Raw genomic sequence first — 6,732 nt, 5'->3', positions numbered from 1 at the left:
GTCCCAGAGGTCCCATGGTCACTGTGTGGTCTGGGTGCTCTGCACCCACTCTGGGGTCTGGCATATCACCAGCTGCCCGACAGATGTGTTAGCGGCAGAAAACAGTGTCTCGGCAAGGCCACAGCAGCCTTGGGGGCTGTCAGCAGCTGCCCTTCCTGTGGCCAGCCTCCTTTCCGGTCCCCACCCTGAGTCCTCCCCACACCCAGACAGAGTAGAGCCCTGCAGGCATGACAGGGATTCCTGTGCACCCTGAGGCTGTTGGTTTAATGGGCTGAGGATCCCATGCCCCTGCTTGCTCCCCAGGGCAGGGGATCGCATTTCACTGGGACAAGCAGATGCTCAGGCTGTTCCCGGAGCCTCCTGCGTCCTTGGTCTCTCATGCTGCCCAGCTATGTGCTGGGCTCTGGTTACCAGGCCCTGGAAGAGAGGGTGTGACCTCCTTTCCCCCCAGCCCTCCCCCACCTCCTCATTCCCACCTGCTGGACTCAAAGCCCCGTTCTGGGAAACCTTGAATCAACACAGGGCTGAGCCGCAGGCCCTTGAGGGCGGAGGAGAAGGGACCTCCCATCAGAGCCATTTGGCCAGTGAGTGGCTGAACCCAGGGCCTCAGGAGGGTGGAACCACATTCCAGTACTTGCTTTCTGGTGCCCTTTTGTTGTTGTAAAGAGCAAACTTGCATACTGACTTCTGACACATCTATTTATTGAACATCATTTTTGAGCCCCTACTATGTGATCCTCTCGAGACGCACGGCAGTAAACAAAACACACAGGGCCCTCTGGTCACAGAGCCAGTCCGTGATCTGGGGCTTTCCATTATGCAATCACATGAGCCACTTTGTTTCCCCACTGTGGCCAAGTTCTCTTCCTGGTCATTTTTCCAAAGCTCAGCTTTACCTGCCAGATACCTGCAGCTAAGCCTCCTTCTACAGCCATGGCTGGGACCAGCTCTGCCCCACAACTCCCAACTCACTCGCCCTCTGGGCCTGATCCTGCCTCTCCTCTAGGCAATCAGCCCTGACCCATGAGGCTTGTCTGTGGACATGCGTTCCAGGCCAGCTCCTGGATGCCACCATTTGGAGACAGAAAATGCCTGGGGCTCTTAAGCACACAGCTACCTATTTGGGGGCCAGCCTGCTGGCTCAAGGCACAGGGGTGTTCCCCCTTCAGCCCTCCCCACCCAACTGAAATTTTAGGACCCCCCCCCTTCATTGCTGCACCACATCCTGTGAATTTCAAGTCCCAAACTGGACTCCTTTTCTCCATCTCCACGGCCACCAGCCTGGCCCACCACCCTGCCATCTCCCACATGGATGGCTTCAGTGGGTCCTCATGGCATCTTCCCTTCTCATCACACCCCTGCTCCTACAGTCCAGCCTCCCCAGAGCCATGCTTTGAGACAATTCAGGTCATGTTACTTACCTGCTTAATTCTCTTCAGGGGCTTCCTGTCCTTAGAATAAAGTCCAAGGCCCTCCCTAGGGCCCAGCCCTGCCCACCTTCCCGGCCCGATCTCCAGGGGTGCCTCTTCACCTTCTGTGGTCTACCACACCTTGTACCTGCTGTCCCTTCTGCTTAGGACACCCTTCCCTCACCTCTCTGCATGGCTAATTCCTCTTCACACTTCAAACACTAGCTCAAGTGTCGCCTCCTCCAAGAAGCCCTCCCTTACCTCTTGGACATGGTCTGCTACCCAAGACCTTTCTTTTTTTTTTTTTTTTTAAGATTTTATTTATTTATTTGACAGACAGATCACAAGTAGGCAGAGAGGCAGGCAGAGAGAGAGAAGGGAGGAAGCAGGCTCCCTGCTGAGCAGAGAGCCCGATGCGGGGCTCGATCCCAGGACCCTGGGATCATGACCTGAGCCGAAGGCAGAGGCTTTAACCCACTGAGCCACCCAGGTGCCCCTACCCAAGACCTTTCTTTAGAAGCACTGATCTCAGACAGAGTTGAGTTTGTACTTGTATGACTATTTTCTCCCTGCGTGTTTTCCTTCCATGAGGGCGGTGACCTGGATCATTGTGCTTAACACTGGGTCCCCAGGCATGTAGCGTAGCGCCAACTGCCTGGTACCTGTTTGGTGGCTGAACGAAGGAATAAATGTATGAACTCATTCTGGGTCTATAGCTCCCCTTTCCAGCCTCTTGATGCCCCTGGCTTTCACAGCTGGAGGTATGTGGGGTCATGAGCTGGTCTCCAGGGGTTCCTTTTCTCTTCCTGGCCTCAGGCGTGGAGGCCCTGCCTGGTTGCTGTGACCTGGGACACCCTTCCCCCTCTGCCTCCCCCTCTACTGCCCCCATGACCCAGTTTTCCTGCTCTGGAGACAACAACATGTTCCAGGACACGTCGTCACCCCCTTCTCGAGGCATAAACATCGTGGCTGTCGTGGTTGCTGCTGACCCACCTGGGCTCCCTCAGAAGTCCCTACTGCCCTGTGCTGGGCCCCTCTTGCTGCACCCCAGCTTGGCATGCTGCCCTCCCCTCCCTTCCCCTCTTCTGCTCTCTGGCCAGGTGGGGCCCTCCAAGCCCAGTGTGTCCACCGCCCCCTTCACGGCCCTCCCCCAAGTCCACTCTGTGTGAGGAGCCCCATTTTATAGGCCAGCATGTTGAGGCTCAGAGAGGGAAAGCACCTCAATCTTGCAATTCCCTCCACAATCTCTTTCTTCCTCCTTTTGCCTTCCTGTGGGTTATTTCCTGTTCTGTCCTGGCCTTTTCTGTCTCCGGTTTTCCTTTTTTCTCTCACATTCTCTTGTCACCTTTTCTGTTTCTGCTGGTACTTCCTGTTCTACTCTTCTGTGTTCAGGCCGCATGTGGGTGTGTGAAGGTCTCGAGGTGGTAGAGCCCATTGGGCTGAACAAGTATGTCCTCGTTAGTGGGCTTTTGGGAATGGGAGCCCTGGGGAGGGCAGGGCTATGAGCTTTTGCCCAGAAACGTGGGTGCCGGGGGGCCTCACCAAGGCCCTGGGTGCCTCAAAGGGAATCCCAGAGCAAGGCGGCTGGGATGGAGGCCCTTAGCTTCTTTCATGGTTGACACGTTGGTCTCACCTGCCCGCCAGTCATCCAGAGCCTCCCCAGATGAACGTGAGCTGGGCCCCCCACATCAGTGGCCACCCCATTCCCTGGAAAGCCCGGGATACAGCACACACAGAGCGAGGCCACTGCCCAGCCCCTTGCCATCAGTGGAGGGCTCAAGGCTGGTGTCTGGCCACTCTCAGAGGATTGCATGTGTGCTGGCCCAACCCGGCACCCAGCAAGTGGCCCCACCTGGGAACTTCTAGCCTGGGCATTAGGATCCCGTCCCAGAGCCTGCCTGGACCTGTGCTGGATTCCCAAATGGCTGATGCTCAAAGACCCCTCGGTGGGGAGGGGCACCGGCCATGACAGCCACTTCCCCCTTACTGACCTCCTCCTGCCTCCTCGAAGCCTGGAATCTGAGGAGATGGTACACAGTTGGGCAGGCAGGACACCTTCTGCAGGTCCGATGGACTCCCTTGTCTAAGAAGCAGTGGGCGTGTCATCAACCAGCTCGGGAGAAGCATCAGGAGCCCCCAAGACGCCAGCCAGGTGCTGAGGGGTCAGGGTGCTGGCTCAGCGTCGTGGGGGGCTACGAGGGAGCCGCCACAGACCCCCGCAGGGTTATCATTCCATGGGGGCAGCTAACATTCACATATTTTGTGGTCCCCTGTTCTTTACACACACACACACACACACACACACACACACACACACACAACCTCACGGATTGTCACAAGAGCCCTGTGAGGGAGGAGCCTCTATTTCTCTCTACAGCAGAGAAACGGAGGCTCAGAGAGGCCTCTGGTCACACAGCTATTCAGTGGCAGAGCGGGGACTTGAACCCAGGGTCCCCATTCCTAACGACTATTTCACTCCCCAGGCAGCCCCCCAGACACACGCTGATGCAAGGACGCAGCCCCATGCCCCGGGGGAAAGCCCAGGGTGATCCCTCCACTTGCCCAGTCAAGCCCACCGGCCAGCCCTGGGCAGGGTAGGTGGCAGGAGTGAGGTGTTGGCTCTTCTGTGCGCGTGTGTGGACACAGCTGGGGACCCCGGACTGGGACTGGTTCTCCCTGGGGCCTGGGCTTACTGGCCGAGTCCCCCAGGTCACATCTGGCTGAGGCACAGAGAGGGCGCGTTCCCCAGAAGAAGCCACTGACGTGTGCACAGAGAGCCTGATTCCAGCTGTCAGTACCGCAGTGCAAGGCTCCTCTGTCCCTACACAGTCATGGTAACAGCCGCCACCATCAAAGGCCACCAGAGGAAGGACCCTGCCCTGCCCACAAATGCCCAGAGGACTTTGCCCCCACCACTAGATTCAGGAACTGCCGTCCTTGACAGAACAGGCTGCCACCTGCCTTCCCGGCGCACGGGCAGGGCCACTGGCAGGGCTCTGCTACAGAACATTCCCCAGGAGATGAACCCACCATTCCAGCTTTGTGGGTCCCGCTGATCTGAGTTGTGCTTTATGGAAAGAAACGGAATTCCAGAACATCGGAGCTGGAGGGTCCCTCAGAAGCCACCTGTTACCATCTTTTCATTTCACAGCAGGGAAGAGACTAAGAGAGGCTCCAGAGGGATGACTGGAGCCGTGTGGAGGCCAGTGGGGGAGAGGGCAGGCACAGAGCCTGGCCTGTGGGTGTGTGTTCCCCGGTGATTTGATGTTGGACCAGCATCTTACCCTTACCAAGCCTTCATTTCCACCTCTTCAAAGCCGGATTAATTTTCTTGGGATGAATATAATACTGTAATGACATAATGCCGGTGAAAACCATTTAGCACAGTGTGTGACCCCAGGCCTCCACGATACTGGCTATTTGTGCCATTAAAAGTGGCCAGCAAGGCCTCACGCAGACGGGACTGTCAGGGAGGGACACCACAGTGGCTACCCTTCCCAAATTAAGATTCATGGTTATGGGGACGGTGGCCCAGAATATTTGATCCTGGGACTGTCTCCCAAATGCAGAACCTGTAGGAACCACAGAGGCATGTAGCATGCTGTGGGAGCCTGAGGAGGGAGACGTCAACACGCTAGCCGTGGGGGGCAGAACTCCGGCCCGCCAGGGAGGTGGCGTCCGAGCTGGACCTTAAAGGGGGCTGAGAGTCCCCAGGCTGAGAAGTGAAAGAAGGGAACAGCAAGGGCGGAAGCATCCACAAAGGCCTGCAGGCTAGAAGAGCAGGGAATTTCTGGAAGCCTGGAGTGGAGGTGAGGGTGAGGCAGATAGGGAAGACACCTTGTCTCACCCTTGACCCTGCCTTGACCCTGCCCACGTTCTGATCGTGAAGCCAAGTCCATAGCTTTTTGCAAGGGCAACACTTCCCAGCTCCCACAGAATATTCTGTCATTTCACAGATGAGGAGCCAGAGGCCTGCCAGAGGATGCGCCCCCCCCAGAGGTGCACAGCTGGGCAGCCAGAGCCATGAGGGGCCAGATCTCCCAGCTCTGCGGCCAAGGCTCGCTTCCAGATGCGGGTGGGGGAGCTGAGGAGGACTGACTCAGGGGACAGGGCTGCGCACGGCGATGGCCCCGTGCTCCCAGGCAAGTCCGGCCCGGGCCGGTGACTGATGCGCAGGGATGACGGCCTGTGGGGGGGGCGCAGCTGATGCGGGTTATTTATGGCTGTTTCTCTGTGCGTCCTTCAGGGCCGCGGAGGTAATTGAATAAGTGAGCGTGAGCAAACTCGAGCGATCATTTAATTGTGACAGAAAATGAAGTTGGTTGCAGCCGGGGGCCGCCAGCCCATTACTGCCGGCCTAGCTTTCTGCTGAGTCGGGCAAGCAGGACTGGAGCGGCGATCCATCCTTGGTCTGCCCCCCGCCCCATCCCCTGGCAGCCGTCCCCAGGTCCCTGTGCAGGCAGGGCCCGGGGGCGTTGGCAGTCAGGGAGTTTGTCCTCTGGGCAGGCCACTCCCTGTGCCTCCTTCTCTGCCCCATGAGAAAACCCCAGAAGCTGGTGCAGACATTGAGGGGGGCTGGGAGGACCTGGGAGCTCCGGGGGAGGCTGGTAGCCTGGTGGGGGAAGGAAGGGGCTCAAATCATGAGGTCTGGAACAGCAACTTCAGCGGGTACGTGGGAAGCCCTTGTTAGGTGCCAGGCACCGTTGTAGACACGAATTCTCTCAACTTAGTTAAGCCTCCAGTCACGCTGAGATGGAAGCACCATTATTATCCCCATTTCAGTGATGAGGAGACTGGGGCCCTGGTTCGTGACTCAGGGCACTTCTCCTTGCGAAGCCGCTGGGAGGCACTGAGGTTCTGGGGGTACAGCGATGATCCAGGTGAGATGCAGTGAGGACCTGGCCAGATGGCTCCTGCAGGGCCCAGCAAGCGTTCTCTCTCACCTCCTTTTCAGCTGGTCGGCCCCCCACTGCCTGCCCCCTCTAGGGAAGACCAGGTTAGAAGCCTGGCCCCCAAGTTTTGGGGCTAAAGGAGGCCCTTGCAGCCCTGGACCAGCCTAGCCACCAGAGCTCTGGCCCTCTGGCCTTGCGTCCTCTGGCGCCTGGTCCGGCCCTTCTGAAGAAGTGGATAAAATTAGACCTGCAATGTGAGAAGCCAGTCCACCTTCCCAGGCTAGGCCCTAGGGCAAGGCCGGGGAAGGCATCCCCATGCCCACTGGCAGCCAGAGCAGGGGTGGGCTTGGGTCTAGACCCAAACTGAAGCGGACCTTAGGCAAGTCCCCGGTCTGCTGCATGTTATCCAACAACACTCAGGGCAGCCCAGG

This window comes from Martes martes, assembly GCF_963455335.1.
Source record: "Martes martes genome assembly, chromosome: 6".
Classification (NCBI taxonomy): Eukaryota; Metazoa; Chordata; class Mammalia; order Carnivora; family Mustelidae; genus Martes; species Martes martes.
The sequence above is the reverse complement of the archived record's forward strand: the minus strand, read 5'-3'. Positions refer to the sequence as shown.